Consider the following 23,424-nt stretch of genomic DNA (forward strand, 5'->3'; position numbering starts at 1 on the left):
AGCTGTCCTACTACTTAGCCTCTGAAGACTGAAGTACTCTCAATAAAATGGCCAGATACCTGAGCATCTAATTGAACACAATGGCGCTACAACGCTTGGTTGGGATCTTAAAATGCTATGTAGAAGCAGCAGCAAAAAAAAAATGGCAGACCCAGACTGTGGAGTTCAAGATAAGCATACAATAAGAAGTTACATGGAGACTCCTAAGCATAAATAGTGCACAGCAGGACAAAAGCATGGGGAACGTGAGAGGAATGTGACAGGTGTAGGTAAAGAGTGGCGCAACGTAATACAGTACTAGTGATCAATATGAGCAAACTAATCTTATAGACAATGCTTGCCTTGCAATTAATGAAACTGGTAAAACAACTTCTACAGTCTTGTCATTTCAAAGTATGCCTCTTCATATCTCAGTTAACGTGACTGAGTGGTCTGCCTGAACAAATATTTGATGGTTGCTTGAGTCCGTGACCATTTTACCCAGTTTACTTTTCAGCTGTATCAACACAATTTGAAATGTGCCCATTTAGTTTGGATTAAGATTCTGGACATATATATATATATATATACATATATTTCAAACCTGGATAAATAAGAGATCACAATGTCATACATAAAACACTTTATGTTTATGATTTGTGCTCACCAGGAAGTATGATTTCATCATGAGCCTGCCATGATACCCATCAGCAAGGCACATAACTCCCACAAAACATAGTTTTGAGGTTACTTCATTGTGTCTTTAATGTTGTGTGTGTGTAGTTACTGTAAATGTGGAGTCACATTTCATGCAAAAGGCAACATTTACAGTAAATGTTCAATAACAGTAGTAGTAATAATAGTATTAACCCCCAGTGTTTTTTAGCCCCCACCCCCACCCCCACAGCATAAAATCTAACATTTGTCATTTGCTTCTTTCGCACAAAAGATTAATGTTAAGTGATCAATTTATGACCTTCCTTTGGTGTTAGGGTTTGTTTGACATCTATGACCTAGCTTTCAGACAAACATTAACTCTGATTATGACTTTACAACTGTGTTGGCGTAGACTACGGCGCGTGACCTTACTTTTGTTTTACGTCGCTACCGTCGTAAATTGAGGGTCATTTGTACTAAAACAAATCAGTCGCTATGCCCTACTTTGACCACATGGGGTCCCCCTGACAGTTGCTGCTTGACACTTCAGGCCACCGAATTTGTTGTTGGAAGTACTGTAGTGTAGTGTAGTGAGCCGACAGGCGCGCGTGAGCGTATTGGCCACACCCCTCTCATGAATAATTCATCATCCTACCCTCGACGGGAGGAGACGAGTGCCAGAGAGGCGACCCAGACGTCAAGCTGTAGCCTTTGCCGGTAGGGAGACATTGGGGCTCACACTATCGCCACTCCTTTATTGACAAGGACATGAAAATACCCGGCCATGACCGGGGCGTGGGAGTCTTGCTCCGGCATTACGACTACGCGGGTTTTTGCTGGTTTATTTACAGGGGAGCACACATCGAGGGCTTGATATCGCCCCGACCGTGACCGACCTGTTATCTGCCATTAATGACGCCATTTGTACGTCCGCTCAGTTGAAGACAAATACGTACGCAGGTGACTCCCTCGCGGTAGGTTTAATGTTATCTTATTTTCCTTATTTTGTGTGCGTGTGGGTGCGCGTGTGTGCGCGCGCGCGTTTATTGCCTCACATCCTTTTCCACTACAGTAGTGCCATAACATCAACAATCCCACTATGGATATGCTTGTCTCTGTTAGTCATAACTCAGAAATGTTGCTATTATTGCCGTATTGCTACATATGATTTTGCAGAAAATGAAAATACATGAATACATTATCCACTGTTAATACAGAATTAATTTGGTGTTTTATTATCTGTGTCATACAGTTGCCACAATTTCTCACTTGGGAATATAAACCTGCACATAATTTTTGGATAATCCTATTGATGACAATAGTCATTTCTAAATGAATGGTTTGGAACTAGTTGCTAATTGTGTATTTGTGTGTGTGAGAGAGATAGCACTAAGGATGTGACTTTTCCCATTTGAGACAGCTGGTGGTTACCAGTTGTTTTGACAGGAAACAAATCCTTTGTGGAAAAAAATGTCAGGATTATCTGACACATTGCAACATAACTCACCCCCTTAATCTATATCACAATAATGATTGCATGTTTGTTTTTGTTGTTTATCAAGCTATTAATCAATCTACCTGCCCATCCATCAATAGATTTACTGTATATATATCCATCTTTCCATTCAACTAAAATCCATCACCAACCATCCATTCATTATCCATTTTTCTTTCGATCTATCTATCTATCTATCTATCTATCTATCTATCTATCTATCTGTCTGTCTGTCTGTCTGCCTGCCTGCCTGCCTGTCTGTCTGTCTGTCTGTCCAAACTGGCATCATCCACCCATCCTTCCATCATAATCATCTACAGCGGCACTGCCAAACTTAGATGCTGGACAAAAATACTCGTACCTGGTGAATTCTGCCACCCCCTTCTTTTAGAAAGCAATATTTCAAAGAGCCACAAAAAAGCCAAAGCAAAATAACCCATTCTTTTTTGCTGGCTGAAATGAAGTCTAGTGAAGTTGTCGCAAAACGCATGTTGAGTGAGGAGGGAAAAGGTGGCTCCAAAACACGAAGGCAAGACCGATGAGCAGCAGTAATTTAAAAAAAATAATAATAATTCAAAAGAACAAAAAAGGCAAACATGGGGTAGGGTGTAATGAACAAAGTATAAAAAGCACAGTTCAAAGAACAAAGTCATTAAAGTAACAATGCCAAAGAAACCTAATTCATCAATTCATGTGTAGCACATGTTCTACATTTGTTCGTAGCTAAAATTTAGAGTGTGTGGATGTAAAAAAAAAAAAAAAACTGTATTTTTTCAAACGTGTGAACATGGTCCAATTGAGCATATATAGTAGAGGGTAGAGAGAATCTCTGAAAACAACAGTAACATACTTATCCGAGAAGTAGAAACAAATAAATTGTACTCTATAGAACAAGTATTACAGGTGTTACCCCCCCACCCCGCCACCCCCAAAAATAATAATAATAATAATGTGTAATACCACTATTACTTATTCTACTACTACTACTACTACTACTACTACTAATAATAATAATAATAATAATTAAAAAAAAAAATCTGACATCCAACGCAATGCCAAAATAAATAAATAAAATAAAATACTTACAGGTTGGCACAGGCCAGCCGTCATCTTCCAATTTCTCTTGCACGAACGTCCTAAAAACTCATCCAAACTGGTGCTGTACGGTACTCCTCATTACCTTTCTCTTTGTGCCTTGTTTCTGGGTGCATGTTTTTGTCTGATTTTGTTTCTCATATTTTTGTCTGGTTTTTCTTGTCTAGGGTATTTGTATTTTTGACAGATTTGTATTTTTTGTATAATATTTTGATAGAATAGTTTTGAATTATTTGTCTTGTTTTTGTGTTTACATACTTCTGGTGTGTATTTTTTTTACTAATATTTGTAATTACAGTTTTAAATTAAAATTAATAATAAAATAATAATAATAATAATATAATTTAAATTAAATAATTAGCCGCTATTCACAGTGTTGTTGTCTGTTTGATTATTGACGTGAAAGCAAACAAGAAACATCACAGGTAACCTCTCTTTGGAATAATCTTCCGCTAAATGTTGGGCAAGCCCCCTCTCTGTCCATTTTTAGAAATCGTCTTTAGATAAACACATTTTTCTTCTTTCTCTTTTGACTGAGCATGAGACTTGGCATTGTCTTACTGCTAAACGGTAGCGTGTACGTAACTCTTCATCAGAACAATCACCAATGTCAAAGCCAAGCCCTCGATAGACTCTGTTTTTCTTGCGCTCAACGGGCATCATGAAGGCAGCATTAGCCACAAACACAGAGTTCACCTTACTGTTAAAAAGTTAGCGGTGATCCTAAGGTGTGTTAACTTTAACAGCAAGTTAACAGCCGGTTAATGTTAACATAGTTTTTAACAACCGGGCCATGATTGTCAACCACTATTTGTTGCCAGCAAACTTCCTATTCACAATAAAATATTTTGGAAATACAACCTGAGTAAAATGCTCTGGATTGGCTGGCAACCAGTTCAGGGTGTACCCCGCCTACTGACAACTGCCAGCTGGGATAGGCTCTAGCATCCCGTTGTGATGAATCAGCGGTTAAGAACATGGATGGATGGAACTTGTGTAAAGTTCTTGTAAATCTTAATATGAAACTAAGACTAATCATCAGCAAGCATGATCTTACTGTACTACCCCACGAAAATGGGTGCAATCAAATCATGTGCTGGTTTAACAAATTGAGAAAGTTACAGTCCTGCTCACCATTATTGGCACCTATAAAGGTAAAGTACATAATGTGTAATATCTTTTAAAAAAATTAATCAAGTAAAACATTATTTTTTTTGTGGAGAACTTGTGTTTTATCCAAAAGACCAAATGATTAAAAAACAATTTAAAACAATAAACAATGGGTGGAACTAATAGAAAACTTAAAATGTGCTCTGTCACTGGTATTGGCCCCCTTTCCTGTAAATCAGTATGGAAACACATTGTGACTCACCTTTGGTAAATCACAAATGAAAATTCCCTTTTTTAAATTGTCTGTGCCCAATTGCCATGAATTAACCAATGAATGATGACGTTGATGTTTTAAAAAGCCACCTTTTATCCCCTTTTCCTTTGTCACAATTGTGTAAACAAAGGAGCTGTCTGAGGACATCAGAAGTGCAATTATTCACAAACACAAGACCTCCAAAGGGTATAGAGCCATCTCCAAAGATGTTGGTAGCCCTGTTTCAGCAGTGCTTAATGTTATTAAGAAGCTTGACGAGCATGGAACTACCAAGAATCTCCATGGACGTGGGGGGAAGAGAGAAATTGATGACAGAAGTATTTGACGGTTGGTGCAAATGGTGAAAAAAACACACCACATTTAACATCCAAAGACCTGAAAGCCAACCTGGAACAGTCTGGGATCATGGTTTCAAGAAGTATCATACGCCACACACGAAACCAAAAACAGGGCTTCATGGGTGAAGACCATTCCTGAGACAGATAAAAAAAGAATGGCTAACCTTTGCCAACAAGTACCTGGACAAACCACAATTATTTTGGGGAAATGTTCTGTGCACAGATTAAACAAAAATAGAGCTTTTCGGCAATGCACACCAACAGTTTGTTTACAGACAGTGCAATGAAGCTTCCAAGGAAAATAACACCCTCCCTACAGTTAAGCATGATGGAGGATCCATAATTCTGTGGGTCTGCTTTGCTACATCTGGTACTGGAGGCCTTGATCGTATCACAGGAATCAGGAAATCAGAGAAAACATTCTAGTGGGACATGTCCTATCCTACCAAGTTTTAGACAACTTGGTTTGAGTTAAAGGTCATGGGTCCTCCAGCAGGACAAAGACCCAAAGCACACATCCAAAAGCACAAAGGAATGGTTACAAAGCAAAAAATGCTGTTTTAAAATGATCAGACTCCTGATCTCAATCCGATTGAAAATCTGTCATATGAGCTGAAATGTTCCATTGGGAAAATAAACCTGCAAACATTCAAGAGCTTGAACAATTTGCAAAGGAAGAGTGGGGGGAAATACCAGCGGAGAAGTGCAAAAAGCTTAAAGATGGCTACAAGAAACGTTTGGAAACTGTCGTCACTGCCAAAGGGTGTGCAACCAAATATCAACGAGGGGTGCCATTATTGCTGCACATGCTGTGTTTTCTATTTCTTCTTTGGAATTACTTTATGCAAGTTGAAAAACAATTTCCTTTGTGGAATTACTTTGGACATCCAATTAAAAGGTCCTGATAATATAAATTTGGTAAATTTTTCATTTATATTGTAGAGATCATGCAAAAAATGAAGGGGTGCCAATAACAGTGAGTAGGACTGTACTAGCAGTAGAAAAGTTGAGCTCTGTATGTAGGCTACAGTGTACATTATGTACTTACAGTTCTGTCATTATCACAGCACATTCCTTTTTTGTATTGATGTTTTTGTGCACTATATGATATGATGGCACAACTTTTATTTTTGGATGAAACGTTACGTCGCAACGCATTCAGTGCATGGTGTCGTAGAATGGCGGCCGGCTCTCTGTCGAGCAATGTGAAATGCATATAAAAAAGCAAGGTAAAGCCTCGTAGCGTTCCTAAAGAAACAACATGCGAACGGTAGCGTCACCCTCCCCCACGCTGTGCTCTCATCATTTACCAGACGCATTCAAGAGTTTTGATGGTCCCTTTAGGAACGCTACGGAGGCTTACCTTGCTGTCTATATAGGCGTTTCACATTGATCTGCAGACAGCATGCCGCCATTCTACGTCACTACGCATTGAATGCGTTGCGACATAAACAATGGCAAAAACAAAAATAAAACAATAAAAACAATGGCAGTGTACATTCAAATTATATTAAACTGGAAATGATTTTTGAAAAGTGAATCTCATCGTTATGTTAGTAACAACTAAATAAGTAATATACTGTAGAGCAAACTTGTCATTACACTCAAGGTTCCTTTTAAATCTTAAGAATCAAACAGGGAACTGTAAAGACATCTATGCATCATGCATGTGGGGTACTGTAGCAAGCTCTTCCACCACAATTTGAATGAGGAGATGTTGTTCAACATATTTTGTCCCCTCCCTCCCCCACTGACTTCTGTTCCTCAACAGTGGCAGCGCAGATGGATGTAATCCTACGCTAATCTGGCTAACCTTGTAGTCTGTAGTCTGGGTTTAATGTGACTCTGATTAAAATCCCTCCCACCATGGTAGTCATTAGTTAATTAGATTACTAGCGTGTGCTAATTAAGGGACAAGGTATAGCTCTCAAAGTGCAATGTAATTTAATGATGATTTTATTTAGATTTATTCTGTTTAGCCAATTCAGACCCACTTTGAGTCCGTGTTTTGTATTTTATTTGCAGTTGCCTTGATATTAATGAAAGTCAAACATAATGTAAGCAACGTCTGTTCATTAGTTAGTACGAAGATGTTGTAGCGTATGATTTAGTGCTCAGGTATGCTTTTCCAGATGGAAAGAGAGAGTAGAGTGCAGGTTGCTTGACTGTCCTTGATGATCTTTACAGCTTTCCATTTTGTCGGAGGTTAAGGTCTCATGACGTGCTTGTGTGTGCCGTGCATTTTTAAGATGTCCTTCAACATGTTTACAGCCCTAAACAGGCCGCTTGTCAGAAGGTTGCCTGTGTGGTAGCCATGAGGATTTTAAGCACATCTGCAGAGGTTGAACATCCTCATAAATGAAAACACACGTAACCATGTGGGTTCCTCTTGAATCTATAGGTTCTGTTTGTGGCTTACAAAGGTGGGTCCGACTGGATTTGTTCTGAAAATCTGGTATGGAACGAGGCCTGTGGAACATTTGGGGATTTAATCATAACCATGTAAATTATGAAATTATTTAATTTGCCAAGTACTTCGGATAACAATTTTCTATCCCAACTTCTTATCTTTAATCACTTCTGAGTGCCTGAGGCTTCTTATTATAGCCCACAGCTTAGCTGATTCTGGCTCAGCGGTGTCTGTAATTTCATTTCCGTGATGCATAAACCATGTAAAAGGTCTATAGCATTTTCTGTATATCCCAAATGAAGATAGATTGGGAGCTGAAAGACGCACAACTGATGTAACCTATAATTTAATATCATTAGCATATCATCCTTATCATATATCTTTGTATCATTTCATCAATACAGTTTTGCAATTTGTAACTAGTATTACATCTCTGTGTTTTTTATGGACCACCCCCTCATTTAAATAACATTGCCTTCTGCATTTCATACTGACAATGTCTGCAGCATGAAATAAATAAATATGAGAGTAAAGCCTTTTAAGTTATTGATTGATGTTTAATTATAATTATGTACTAATTTTTGTATTTATTTCCACATTTATTTTCTATTTATCTTACATTTCTGGATCTTGTTTTTTGAAATTCATTTTTACTTTTATTTATTTATGTATATATTTTTTAGTTTTTATTTCCATTTATATATATATATTTTTTTTAATGTAATTTTCAAATAATATATTTTATATTAAGTTTTATTTGAACTTTTATTAATTTATTTTTGCAGTTTTGGTCCTTCATAGTCATTAGCATAATGTTGCCTGAGACTCTTAAAAAGATCTGAAGAGATAAAATGGTGGATTTAAAATGCAATATAGTGTTGGAAAATCCAACCATGATCACTTCTTCTCTTTTCTTTTAAATGGAAATGACACCAACTTTTTCTCTCAGTCGCCTCCTGATCATTTCAATATTGTCAGCAACTAATTGACCAAAGTGTTGAAGATGGCTTGCTCTCTTTGATGAAGCAATGTTAATGGTTAACAGATTAGGCATACTGAACATTCTTTGTCCTTTGCAAAAAATTTAAAATAAAACTCATGCTGCATCTTACTGAGCAGTTGTGACCATCTTCTTTGCTAATATACAGTATGCATACATGCATTAGAGTGCCCACTGGTGGCCGAGGTGTGCGCACCTGAAGTACCCATGCAATAAATGCAGGAAATCATGATGCACAAACGGTTCATATCTTTGTATATATTGTATTTAATGCTTATTGCTGTACATTTTATTCTAAAGTATTAAAAACATTTATAAAAAATTTGGCTGTAGTTTTATGAGTGGCTAGAACAGATTAATTGCGCTTCCATTTATTTCAATGGGGAAAGCCGATTTGAAATATGAGTGTTTTAAGTTGCAAACACGCTCACTGAAAGAATTAAACTTGAAAGCCAAGGCACCCTCCACGGTCATTTTGTTTTTGGAGATCCCGTTTCTGCCATTGCTGTTTGAGCAGTCTGGAGGACATGACTGGCATGCTAATTTTTTGGGCCTATGCAGCAGTTATTATTCAGCCCTTTGAATTATGCCTTATGACAAGTCAAATGGCAAACATGACATGACCAGAAAAGACTCCAAGCAATTCTGTTGACTTAGTGGCTGCGTCTGCCAGATAGATGAAATTGTGTTTTTTGTTGTCTATGCAATTTATTAACTGCTCAACTAAATATTATTAGATATTATTATATTATATATGTTATTATTAGATATATTATTATATATTCTGTATATTATTATATAGTATTATTTATTGTACTGAGTGAGAACTAGGGCTGCACGATATTGGAAAATCATGCGATATGCAATATAGTTGCTGAATATAGACATATCGATATTATTGCGATATTTAACATGTACCTAAAGAAATAAAATAAAAATTATCTAATGAAATAATTTAAAAAAATTAATGCAGCAAAATAAGCAGTAGTAGCTTATTAATTAAACTATTCACTCTAAAAACAGTTGGGTCAAAAGTAACCCAATTAGGGATCGAAAATGGACCAATCCACATTATGGGTCAATTTGACCCAACTTTCTGGGTTGTTTTATACAAAATGAGCCAATTTTTTAACGCAAGTAAAGGAACTGACTAATATTTACGAGTTGTTTTACGCTGAAAGACCCATTTCTTGACTCAAAGTTGGGTCAAATCGAACCCAAGTAGAGGATGAGTCCTATTTTCAATTTGCACAGGTAAACTCAACATAGTAATGTTGAGTAAATTCAACATAAGAGCACTGTGTAAATTCAACACAACTATGTAATGTAGTATTAAATTAAGAACATTAGCTACATTTTAGTCATCTAACATTCATCCAATTTAAATAAAATAGTTGTGTGGGACCGGTTGATGTAACCGTGTTGTTTAAATCTGATGAAGCATTTCTTACATGTAGGGGCACCAACAAGTTTTTGGGGCCCCGTGAAAAACATTTCACTTTGTGCCCCCATGCAAATTAAAAATACTCTAGTGCCCCTAAGTTGCAATAAATTCACTGATAAATGTAATGGGGTAAGTTTTACACTTAATTTTTGAGTGTTTGATACCTGAACCTTTATTGGGGACTTATCCAACTTAATTCACCTCTTACCACCACTGTCACGCCCCAATCATTGAAGAAACCATTATTATTATAATACAAAAACAAATTGTAACGGCATGCAACTGTACCTTGGCCATCATTTGGAGCAGTTCAGAATGAATTGATCTAATAACACATCATACATAGAGGCTCAAGTTTGATTGGACAAAAATGTCAAGCCCTGTGATTTCCTGTCTCACAAATCTTGTGCAGTATTTACACATGATTACGTTTGAGCCTCTTGGCCTATTTTTTCATAAGATTTTGAGTCAATTTCAAAATTATACGACCTTTTAAAGGCATTTGTCTTACTACTGATAATGACTGAGAGCCATTGAACATTTACTACAAACAAATAAAAGTGGTTTGTCACAAAGTGGCCAAATAATTGTCATGGAAGCTTATGCTAATATGTATAACAAGATTGGATGTATTGAGAATAACTACGGTACTTGATCTGTGAATGTCTCACATGTACAAGATAAGCAGTAGATGGTGCTTATTGTCCGGTCAGATGGAACCGCAGAAGTCACTCAGTTTACCTTGAGCTTTTTGTCACACGGGACTTTAGTTTCCACTTTGCAAGAGTGTCGCAATGAAAACTGTACTTGTGAGTCAGTTTTTCAGTGATTGCGTACAAGGCAACTCTGCTGCGAGGGCCCACTCTCATGTTGCTCCTGTTTTTTTCCATTGTGTGTTTCCTGTTGTGATTGCTTGAACGTGGGGGAACCCCTTGAGGACAGTCCCTAGTGTTGTTGTTTGCACTTCAGCAGTAGTTGTGAGCGACATCATGCCCATATTGCCTCTCAAAATAAGTTTGCTCAGTACACAAATGAAAATAAAATGCAAATGTATTTCCGTCTGTTTTGTTTTAAATAAATCAACCACAAACGTGTTCATGTTAGATGTTGTGCATGTTTACATTATTATTTTTATTTTTGTATCTTTTGCTGAAATACTACTATGTATCATTGAAACGTTAAATGTATTTTATTTAATAAGTGTTCTGATTATTTGCATTAAAATTGCATTTGCATCTTTTGTTAGACGGTAGCATTAAATCATTGTTCGGCAGTAATTGGGTCGTCCATCTGTGCTGTCAAAGGAAGTGGGACCCTAATGTAAAACTGTATACACATCTTACTATTAGATTGTAGAAAAGTAATCTATTATATTTAGGGCTGTTTAATTAATGGAATTCTAATCAACATCACACTATAGTAGAATGCAATTTTCAAATCGCAAAAGCTGCAATTTGGGATTTAAAAAAAACTACTTCATTTTGGTAGTCTGGTATACTTATGTACACTATGTTTTATATATTTATTTATATAGTGTCAGATTTCGACACGTCGCTAGAAAAATGACGTAAATACACACCCCACCGACCCCGACTCTTACGTACCTTCACCGCATGCGCGGGAAGTAATTCCCCTCCATACCATCGGCGGCGGTAGTTATTATTCCTAAAGGAAACCCAAAACCTCTTTACGGGGGCGGGATATAAAAACTTAAACATTGCATACCAGTGGTTACTGTTTCTTTCACGATGTCCTCCCAATTGAATGAAACCATCCGGCTTTTTGCACTGTCGTATATAAAAGTAAATCCTACCTGCTATATCCTTTTTTTTTTTCTGTTTTTTTTTGAGAGCTCAGTATTGTTCATTCGGTCGACATGTCATCATCATTGCTCTCTTTTTTTCTTCTTTTTAAAATATTTTTTTAATTAATTTTCATTTTGTATGTGCGTGAGTATGTGCATGTGCATGTGTAAGTGTGTGTGCATGTGTATGTGTGTGTGCATGTGTACTCATTAGTTCACCTAAAGCCTATTAAAAATCCCATACCGTTCAGAATCCATCTAGAGCTATTACCTACTACCCATCGGGTTACCAACCAGAGTCTTTCACCAACCCTAGAAACATCTAAATTCCAACAAATTAGGGAGACCTCAAGAGACCAAAGGAGAGACTGAGGAAAGGAAGGAAGGATAGATGAAGCAGAGCGAGATCCACAGACATCAGCCTCCACCGATTCAACGACCAGAGGAAGAAGCAGATTGTGTTTGAATTTCGATAGATACTGGTGTGGTGGATCTGGCAAGCATGAAAACCTCCACCAAAGAGGGGAGCCATGGACCCCGGCCAGGACAGAGCTAGCACAACCCCCCAGGGCCCCCCAGGCCACGGCAGCGCCAAGGGACAACCCCCGGGCCCCGATTGTGCCACCGGCCGGAGAGCAAAGCCAGCAGCGCCCCCCACCCCAACACGGCCCGCGCCCCCAACCCAACGCAGCAGGACGGGGCCAGGGACTCCACCGGCCCACAGTCGTCCCCCGACCCCCCCCCCCCCCCCCCGATCGTCACGCCAGCGTCCTTAGTAAAAGCTAACCCTGTTACTGAGTTTGCCAGCTTGCCGACTGCCGAACTCTACTCCTACACCATGAATGTGACCCCACCCAGTGTATATACAAGTGTGTGTGTGTGGTGTATTAAAATTGGGAGCAGGTGAGATGGAGCAGCCCGGCGGGGCGAAAGGGCCCACCCGAGGGACCAGGAGGCCCACCGGAGCGGGGCAGGCACAACACCCCAACCTCCCCGAGACCCGGGCCATGGATGGAGCCCCCGGCCCAGGGGAGGGGGAGGAAGGCGGACAGGGGAGGGGGAAGGGACGGTGAAAGGAGACGACAAGAAGGGCAAGGGGCGGCGGCAGGGCCGCAGAGAGAGGGGGAGAGGAGGACGAAGGGTGACGGGGGAGAAGGGACAGGGAGGGGGAGGACGGGCGGGGAGAGGCGAGGAGGGAGAGGCAGCAAGGGGTAGGAAGGGGGAGGGAAGAGTGAGCCACGGGGCACCCCGGAGGACCACAGGCCCCGAACCGCGTCGCCGGGCCCGAAGCGATGGCCCACGCCGGGGCGGCGCCGCCCCGGACACCAGGAAGAGCACCGCAACGCAGCACCCCCCAAGAGACCCAGGGAACGGCCAAGATGCAGCCGCCACCCAGCAACCAACAGAGGGGCAGAGCCACCCACGCTCAGCCAGGGGGGACAGCACCAATAGAGTTAACCCACTGGCATGCAGTGATTCCGAATATTAACCCTTAGTGCCCATTGGAAGTGAACTTGAGGAGTTGGTGACTGTAAGGTGCCATTTGATGTAGTCTGCTCGATCCTGCTGGCAGCAACTGGGTTCCTGACTATGAAAACATAACCATTAGTCACAAATTGCCAAATACTATCTAATAATAATAATAATAATAATAATAATCTGGTCGGTGCTAGATTTCACTTTCCTTTCTTTTCTTTGGTCCTTCCTTGGGTCTCCTGACGGCGGTGTTCGGTTTAGGTGAACGGTATGGGATTTTTTTAATAGGTTTTTGGTGAACTAACGAATACACACACACTCGCACGCACGCACACACGCACATACACATACTCACCCACATACAAAAAAAGAAAAAATATTTGCCAAATACAGAAACAGCAATGTAAGTTATCGCGATGGGATGGCTCTTGCTAACAGGCAGAATTAAGTAACCAGATTTAGGTTAAAAGATTCTATATACGTAGACCATGTTTCTATAAATTTTGATATTTGGTTTTTATTTGAGGCAGATATTTTTCCATTAAAATTTGATTTATGAGGAGGTTAGACCATTGGTCGATATTCAGAGTTTGTTTTTTCCAGTTAACAAGAATTGTTTTTTTTCGCAATAGTAAGGGCTACAAGTGTAGATTGAAATTGTTTACGTGGTAAGTCAGTTGTTGTTGTTAGGTCACCTAGCAAACACAAGTTTGGAGATAAAGGTATCATACAGTCCAAGATAGCGGAACGTTTTTCTAAGACTTTAGTCCAGAATTACATAACCGGAGTGCAGTACTTTATGGAGTGCGGAGTCCATAAAGCATGAAAATAAGTGTCTGTAGTGTTTTGTAAACACTGGAGACAAATGTCGGAGTCTGAGAATCCCATTTTCTTCATCATATATTGAGTAATGTATGTTCTATGACTTATTTTATATTGGATAAGTTGTAAATTTGTGTTTTGTCATTTTAAATACGTTTTCACAAACTTGAATCCAAAAGTCAGATTCCGGAGTTATAGACAAGTCTGTCTCCCATTTTCGAGATGGGTAAAGACATTTTATCAGTATGCGAAAGTAACTTACATATTTTTGAGAATTTTTTTGTTGTTGTCGGAAAAAGCTTTGTAATATCTTTAGCTAAAACAGGCGGTTGGAGCGTACCCCGAAGTGTTAGAATTAGTTTCTTTATCATATGTTTAACTTGCAGATAATGTAAAAAAAATTCAGTTTATATGATATAAACATATTATCTGAGAAAAGATGTGTAATTCCTTTCTGCTCCCACACACCTAAATAAAACAATTGGTTGTTAAATTGAAAGTCGGGGAGAAAGCTCCACTTGGGCTTTTGTAATTTCTAGTGCCTTCCACCAGGCAGTCAGGGTGGCGGAAATCATTGGGTTTTTAAAACAATTGTGTCGCTTAATCGATGTTGTAATAAAGAGTAAATCTAGAAGTCTGAGGTTATTACAATCTTTCTGTTCTAGTTCCAGCCAACAGTTAGTATCTCTGTTGGGTTGTGCCAATAGAATGATATATTGTAGCTGGTTAGCTATCTGGTAGTGCATAAAATTTGGTGCCTCTAGACCTCCTTTGGATTAACTTTTCTGAAGAGTAGATAGACTAATATTTGCTTTTTTTTTTATTCCAGTAAAATTTTGTAACTGGAACCAGTTAGCCGTAGGTTTAAATGGAATCATAGAGAAAAAATAGTTTATTTTGGGTAAAACTTTAATTTTAATGGTGGCTATTCGTCCTATTAGAGAAATAGGAAGATTATTCCAGCGCTCCAAGTCCCTATAAATGCTATCCAGAAGTGGAGTGAAGTTTAAATTAATTAAATCAGTTAATTTAGGTGAGATTTTTATGCCTAAGTATTTTAAATTACCTATAGGAAATGAGTAATGTGGGTCCTGGCTTGCAGGGTTCCATTAATTTTCTGTAATAGGTTATTCTATTAATTTTTCAGTTAATAGAATAATCTGATAAATGTGAGAATTTAGTTATTAAGTTAAATACTTCCCCTAACGAAATAGCAGGCTTTTCTAAATAAAGTAAAATATCATCGGCATATAGATTAATTTTGTGTTCTGTTACCCCAGAGTGAATTCCTTGAATCCTTCTTTCCTGGCGTATGGCTAATGCAAGCGGCTCAATAAATATTGCAAATAATAAAAGGACAGTGGGCATCCCTGTCTTGTGCCTCTCTGTAGAGTAAAACTCTGAGATATAATCCCATTAGTAGTAACTGTAGCTTTAGGAGAATCATATAATACTGACACCCAGTGAATAAATGACTTCACAAAGCCAAATTTATTTAAAACAGCAAAGAGGAAGGACCAGTTAACTTTGTCGAAAGCTTTTTCTGCATCCAATGATATAATAACTGCCTTTTTATCATGCCGCTGTGGCATGCTAATAAGATTAAAGAGCCTCCTAATATTATTAGTAGAGTGACGACCTTTAATAAAGCCTGTTTGGTCGCTATGAATGATTGTCAAGATTGCTGTTCCTAGTCTAGATTTGAAAGCCTTAGTGATACTTTTAATAGTGTTAATTAGTGAGATCGGACGGTAACTTGATGGAAGGGTGGGGTCTTTTTCTGGCTTAAATAAAAGTTTAATTGCTGCTGTATTCATGTGTGGGGGCGTATGTAACCATTAGTTTTAATTTCTGTTACTACTCTTAAGAATAGTGGAGCAAGCATTAACCAAAAGTGCTTAAAAAAATAGCCGAATAGCCGTCCGGGCCAGGTGCTCTGCCATGAGGCATACTATCCAGAGCACTGTACAGCTCGTTTATAGTAAGTGGCGCATCTAACATATCTTTATATTCAGTAGTTAACTGAGGTATATTTAAGCTACTGAGGAATGCCTCAATATACTCAGGGTTAGGCTTGTTAGTTTCTGAGTATAGGTTGCGATAATAGTTATATAAAATTTGATTAATTTTTTCTGGTGATTGTGTGCATTCACCAGTTGTCCCTTTAATAGCCGTTATAAGAGATTTTTCCCGATTGCGTTGAAATTGGTTTGCAAGAAATGTACCTGATTTGTTATTACATTCAAAGTTGTTGTATCTCAATTGTTGTATTATAAACTCTGTCTTTTTAGATAGCATATCGTCTAATTGTATTTTTGCATTTTGTAAGTCAGTCCATATTTGGTTATTTGGGTTTATTGCGTACTCATCCGTCAGTTGTTTAATTTTATCTTCCAAGTCTTTTTCTAATTTTTGATCCTGTTTTTTTTTATAAGATGAATATGATATAATTTTACCTCTAATTACCACTTTCCCAGCTTCCCAGAGAAGAGATGGAGATAAGTCTGGAGAGTCATTTAATTCCAAAAAGTCTGCCCACTCTCTTCTTATAATTTTGTCAAACTCTGCGTCGTTTAGCAGTGAGATGTTAAAACGCCATGTCGGGGGTGGTTTAAAGGTATACTCAACTTGTAGGGTAAGGGAGACTGGTGCATGTTCGCTAATAATAATAGGATGTATTTTTGTAACAGTTTTATCAGTTATTTGTAAGAAAAAAATAAATTCTTGAAAAAGAACGGTGCACAGCGGAAAAGAAGGTAAATTCCTTCTTAGTTGGGTTTCTAAGTCTCCAGTTGTCGACGAGGCCAAAATCATCCATATATTCCCCTATTACTTTATTAGATTGTAATCGCCTTATACATGTTGTATTATTAGAACGATCTGTTAATGGATTTAAGACTGTGTTAAAGTCTCCTCCAATAATAATAGTAGAGTTCAAAGTGGTTAGGTGGTTTATGTAATTTGTTTAAAATATGAGGTAACGTGTAAGTAAATATAACAGTGAAAAAACGGGGAGGGAGGTGAAAGTGAAGGAAATTAGCGGGGGATTAAACATATAACAATACATCAGTAGCTGGTAACCTAAGCGAGATTTTTTGTTTGAATATATTTTAGATATAGTTATGTATTAATATTATATTTGGAATATAGCCTAAACATAATGAGTATTCATATTTTAGGTTTTATAACCACATATACAGTATATGTATGCATCTAATAATCAAACAAAGTTTAGTTCCACCAATGCCAATTAGAAAAGCCAGGGAGTGGGGTTCCGGAATAGTTGGCCATCGATGTATATCTTATCAACAACTATCGTAGTCCGTTTACCCTCCTACCTTTTTTTCTCTCATTATAGGAAACAGTACCTTTCGCCGCTCATTAATCTCTCTTGGGAATTGGTCATTCATTTCGAAAGAGGTCCCTTTAAGCTCCCGTCATTTACTTTTAACAAATTATTTCTGTTTAAAATGCTCAAACTTAGCGATAATAGGACGGGGTTTGTTGCCCCTACGGGCTCCAAGCCGATGTACCCGGTGAAAAGAGATTTTATTTACCGTCTCCTGAGGAATTTTTAACGACGTCGTCATACATTTTTTTATCTCGACTTCTGGATTGTCAGAGGTATTCTCGGATATGCCTGAGAATATAAAATTCTCCCGCATGCTACTGGATTGGACATCCAAAACAGTTTCCTTTCGCCTTTTATTCTCCTGAAACAGCCGCGAGTGAAGAGCGTAACTCGGCATTATCTCGTTGGGGGTCACTTACGTGTTGGCCGACAAATTCCAAGCTTACCTTTAATTCTTTAACGTCCTCACGAATGAGGTAGTTTTTTATTTATGGAGTCCAGCATACTGACGGAAACATCCGTAGTAGTTAGATCGTCCGCGTCCATCGCTGAGTAATTTTTTCTCTTCTTGGAAGGTTTCTCGAAGGAAGGATCCTCCATCGCGCAGCTGTAAAAATATCCGTCGATGAAACGTTCAAGGTCCTCCACGCTGGGTGGTATTCCAAATCTGCCGGATGAAAGAGAGAAGAGAAAAGCCAAGATATGTGGTGGTTAAATTCGGATTTGGTTTAGCATAATAGAGCTAGTTCTATCTTAGCAGCATGGCGCCGCCATGTTGGGTATTCCCGGTCTTGCTGTAGGTCTCGCGATAGTCACAGCATCTCGCAATAACAGCCAACGCCTTCTTCTCTCAAATATAATATTAATACATAACTATATATAAAATATATTTAAATATAGTTATGTATTAATATTATATTTGAGATACCTGCTATATCCAGTGGCGTCGCCATGTCATGCCATAGTTTGGCTTTCATACCTTTTAACGGTAATATTATACAATGCCGGTCTCTGTTGAACCAAAGAGACAAAGTCATCTTCCCCTTCATCTCCTGCTCGTTCCTAAACGCATGGATGTTCTCCGTTGTGGCGTTACCTGGACCCTGTCGACTCCTGGCTGCTACCGATCGTTGGTTCATCCAAAAAGCTTTGGCCGTGCTGCCCTCCGCGTTTTGGACGCGGTGCCGACCTCCAGCTTCTGAAAGAGCTTCCTCGAGACCACCGGACGGAAGGGCCATACACCTGTGCTGCTCCCACATAGATCGCACTGTTAAATGTGCGGTCTTTGACAAACAAAACCTTTATTTTGAGGGAGTTTTTCCTTTCCAACAACTTGACCTGGACTGTCGCCGTTGAGTCCACCGCTATGATTGAATTACTACCGCCTGGCTGTGCTTACTTGGATGCTCCGAGGATGTAGGAAGGAATGACGACTATTTTTAAAGACAAATTTAAATGTAAACAATGTCTATTTACCACATCGATGAACAGCTTTGAAGCCACCTTCTTTGAAGTCGGCCAAACTGTCACTGTGCTGTGTCATTTACCGACCTCCAAAATACAATGAGGACTTTATTCATGTGTGCTGTCCTGAAAAATCATAAAGTTGAGTTGAGTACTGTTTGTCTGCGTTCGTCCCTTCCTTTTGTTGCCTCGTGCGCTGATTCGCTAGCTAACAGCCAATCACATGATGAAATGCCCCGAAGCCAGACGCCAATTCATTATGTCGAATTTGCTGGAAACGCCCTCCTCGACGTATTCCAACTCGATCCGACATCACAACAGTAATTTATACACTGATCAGATGGCGCATGTCCGACTCCCAATGTCGGATTGGTGTATCTAGGCCTTAAGACTAACCTATAAGACCAAAAATTTGTTTATTACCAATTAATTTATTACTTTGTTTAAAAATATATAAGGGAAGAAGAGCTTGAAAATCGTCGTTCAGAATCGTTGTGCCCAAATTGTATTTGATCATTTTACCTTGTGAAAAAAAATTCTTAGGCCAAACCTGGCTTTGTTATTTTTCACAGCAGTCATTTTGATGTGCATAGTAGGACTCATACAGTTGGAAGGATGTTGCAAAATCGTCAGATTTCTGTGAAACTTCATGAATGCGTGGTGCATGGGACAAGGTGCAACATATTCATTTGTGGTGATGATGGATGCGATGTGAATAGAGGAACTTGCTTTCACCGTTTCACTCACTTTGGCATTAATGGAACCATCCACTCCCCACAATCATAATGGCACTGTCCATCTGTTCAGCATCCTCCATTAACCAGGAAGTAGCTTGCTAACAAATAAACATTTGCATTAAAGTGAATGTAAACGACATATCATGGTGGTCTTATATTTTTGGAAAGTACTGTTGATCAATAAAGGGCTGTGTAAGAATAACCATAAAGATGAAAAAAAGATAAAATATTCAAGTCTTGTTTTTTTTTTTGCATCATCATTAGCATATTGAGTCAAAACAGAGGGTGGGGGAGTCAGCCAAGTCTGCCCAAGCCCACCCTTTTGATCGCTAACAAGGATATAGGAGGTCACATAGAGCAGTAACTGACGACAGATGGTGTGTGCATGTGTGTGTGCTTATGCGTCTCCATGCTTGCGCATGTGTGCTTCACATGAATGAGCTTGACGCCATGCCAGCACTGAGTCATGTTTGCTTGCCACAGACCGCCGCCAGGAGTGACTCAGGGATTAGACATGAAATTAATTCTGTATTTCCCGCATCTCTCGTTAACTACCAGAGCCCCAACAGGACATGACCGCAGGGGGCAGGGATGCTTGTTTTTTTTTTATCAAGATGAATGCACAGTCACTGCTCATAGTACAGACTCAGGAAGCCGAGAACAGCCCCGTGACATCTCTGTAATGCAGTGGTAACTTGAATTTTTTTTTTGTTCTGGCTCCGCCCACATACCTACACCAGGAAATTCTCTAAGATAGAATTCCATCAATGTGTTTTTTTTTTCTTTAAGTGTATCAGTTTTGATTGTTATGTTGTAAAAATGTCACATTCAGCCAGACTGAATAGCGTCTTGCTCTATTTTCCAACCACTGTGTAATTTGTCTTCAATCTTTTCAGAAAGCATTTTCTTTCCAGTGCCTTTTATTGTTATGCATATAAATATGTGGGGGTGGATGCAGCTTTGGTTTTTAGGGCCTATCTTGTCGTCAAGGATTAGCACACTGACATACATTACACACACGCAATGATAAAATAGCTACTGCATGTTATTTCGAAGAAATAAGATGACAACTAGTCACTGCAATTAGGATTTTGTGGGACAGCTCTTAGACGGGGATTATGTCTATTCCTAGACTCGCCATGCAGATAGTGGTTGTTTTATAGGATTTGGACCTGGGATGCATAATGGTTTTATTTCAGCGCTCTACAGGTTGCAATTATCATTGTTCTTTTGCCTGCTTTGGGGAATTATTGAGCTAAGAACTGAAGAACTTTATTTACTTCGAATGGTGTCTAGTGCAAGATATGAAAGTTGTGTTTAAAAAAATCAAGTCATGTTCATTTGCTCTATTTAGATATTGTTTTGATATTTAACTCATTCACTCCCAGCCATGTTCACTGAAGCAAACCCCTTTGCTCCCGGCTGTTTTACTGGATTTTGACTGATTTTGCAAGACCCACAGAATAGTGTGTTCTATTTGCTATAAAAAATATATATAGTTATTAAAGTTTCATCATTATTCACAAATCTGTTTATAACACTGGAGAAAATAGCCTTTTTGCAACATAGCCCTGGTTGATCGCTTATACTCTGCTGCCACCATTGCTTCAAGTATTCTCTTCAGTTCAGAGGCTGCATCAAAGCCTTCTTCTGCTCTAGGATAAAAAACAAAAAACATAAATACGTTTTTGGGACCATGGCAATATTTAAAATAGAACGTTTGTATACGTTTTGGGGAGCAAATGAATGTTACTCTACAGAATTTACTGTGTAGCATAGCAAAAGGATACAAATCAGTTGAGGCTGCAAATGGACATGGAAAAACACGTGGCAGTTTAATTGTATATTAAGACTATTAGAGTAATAGACAACAATAGATTGGATTGGACTATCAAATTTTTGAACTTGTAATTAATATTATGCTGTAATATGTGAATGGTATACTATCAATTGATTAGTTTACGCTGCATACACTATCAACAGAATTTTATTAGGGATAGGGTTCGGGCCGGCGGGTGGGGGTTGCCGGCCAACTCCTCATCCACAGCGAGGCGGCTTCACCGCCTGCTATCCCCTAACTTGGCTCTGACCTCAGATCAGACGAGACGACCCGCTGAATTTAAGCATATTACTAAGCGGAGGAGGCAGTCAGTCAATTTCATATGCAAGCAGGCGGACTCAAATATGAAGATTAAACACAAATTCACGACAACAAACGAAGATCCACATTGTCAAGTGGCAACCAACTGGCAGAGTGAAACAAAGAACAAGTAGAACAGTGGATAAACTCAGATTGAAAACAAATAAAGAGATTATAAGAGATTTAACAACGTCAAGATAATAAGACAGATTTGTTGTATAATACGAAGGACCAATTATATCAACAGTCCAGATAGGACTGTGACAGGTTGTGCATTGTAGTTTAGGACTGTATGTTAATGAGAGTTGCTGGGAAAAAAAAATCTAAGGGGCCCATCACGCAGGGTAAGCAAACTTTTGGGCTGCAGCAGATGGAAACAGAACCAAAAGAATAAATAAGCAGATGGGTCTACATATCCCAAACAATTGGGAAGGACCCCCTAAAACCTTCTTGACCCAACCCCATCAAGCCAACAGTGTGTTTACAGAACCTCAAACAACTATAATTATCTTAGAGCATTAGCTAAATTAATATTTTAATGTAGTTTAATATGTCATAATAGCAAAAATTTACCAATTAGAACAGTTTCATTGGGAATTAACCTGAGGGCTATTGTTACGAGATTATTTGTAAAGGATAACAAATGTTATCTAATTTAATCAACAATCATGGGTAGCGTAGTGGAAGTGTGTTTGGCATGCTTTGAGGTTCAGGGTTCAAATCTTCCTGTGTGGCATTTGCATGTTTTCCCTCTACTTGTGTGGGTTTTGTGTGGGTACGCCGGAATCTCCCCACCTTCCAAAAACATGCCTTACAGGAGGTCAATCAAAGAGGCAATTTTTCCACACTTGGGGGGGGTGGGGTAGGGTGGAAACACCGTCTTCACTCTACAACTCCCCTCCAATTTTAATGCACCACACAACGTAGGGGGGGGGGGGGGGGCGGGGGTTAGTGGGGGTGCGGGGGTTGTGGGCCGGTGGGGTGCCTGGCGGGCCTGTAGTGCCCCGTCCTGCTACGTTGGGTCGGGGGCGCGGGCCGTGTTGGGGTGGGGGGCGCTCCTGCTCCTGGGTTTGCTCTCCGGCCGGGGCCCGAGAGTCGTCCTTTGGCGCTGCCGCGGCCTGGGGGGCCCTGAGGTGTTGCGCTTGCCCTGTCCTGGCAGGGGTTGACGGCTCCCCTCTTTGGTGGAGATTTTCATGCATGCCAGATCCACCACACCAGCATCTATCGAAACTCAGACACAATCTGCTTCCTCCTCAGGTCATTGAATCGGTGGAGGCTGGTGTCTGTGGATCTCACTCGGCTTCGTCTGTCCTTCCTTCCTTTCCTCAGTCTCCTTCGGTCTCTTGAGGTCTCCCTGATTTGTATTTTTTTTGTGGATTTGTTGGAATTTAGATGTTTCTGGGGTTGGGGAAGAATTCTGGTGGGTGGCCCGGTGGGTGGTGTCTGCTCGGTGCTGGATTTCACTTTCCTTTTTTGGTCCCCTTGGGTCTCCTGACGGCGGTGTTCGGTTTAGGTGAACGGTATGGGATTTTTTTTCCAATAGGTTTTTGGTGAGCTAACAAATACACGCACGCACGCACGCACGCACGCACGCACGCACGCACATACACATACTCACCCATATACTCACCCACATACAAAAAAATAATATATATATATATATTTAAAAAAATTAAAAAAAGAGTAATGATGATGACATTACCGAATGAACAATACTGAGCTCTTTAAAAAAAAAAAAAAAAACAACTAAAAAAAAAAAAACAACAAAGAGGCAATTTTAGGTGTGAATGTGAATGACTGTATATGTGCCTTGCAATTGACTGGTGG

The 23,424-nt window shown here is 39.4% G+C and overlaps 1 protein-coding gene across 1 annotated transcript in view; it reads left to right on the forward strand.

The window, feature by feature from the left end:
* Window positions 1-1,318: 1,318 nt before the first annotated feature.
* The window catches only part of tanc2a (tetratricopeptide repeat, ankyrin repeat and coiled-coil containing 2a), a 65,033-nt gene continuing 42,927 nt past the window's right edge, over window positions 1,319-23,424 (forward strand). The window contains exon 1 of the mRNA XM_086069632.1: window positions 1,319-1,610. The gene's annotated coding sequence lies outside the window, so the exon portion shown is untranslated. The remainder of the gene's footprint in view (window positions 1,611-23,424) is intronic.

Source organism: Leptonotus elevatus, chromosome 1 (genome assembly GCF_054856555.1).
Source record: "Leptonotus elevatus isolate MCC_2025b chromosome 1, RoL_Lele_1.0, whole genome shotgun sequence".
In the NCBI taxonomy this organism is placed as follows: Eukaryota; Metazoa; Chordata; class Actinopteri; order Syngnathiformes; family Syngnathidae; genus Leptonotus; species Leptonotus elevatus.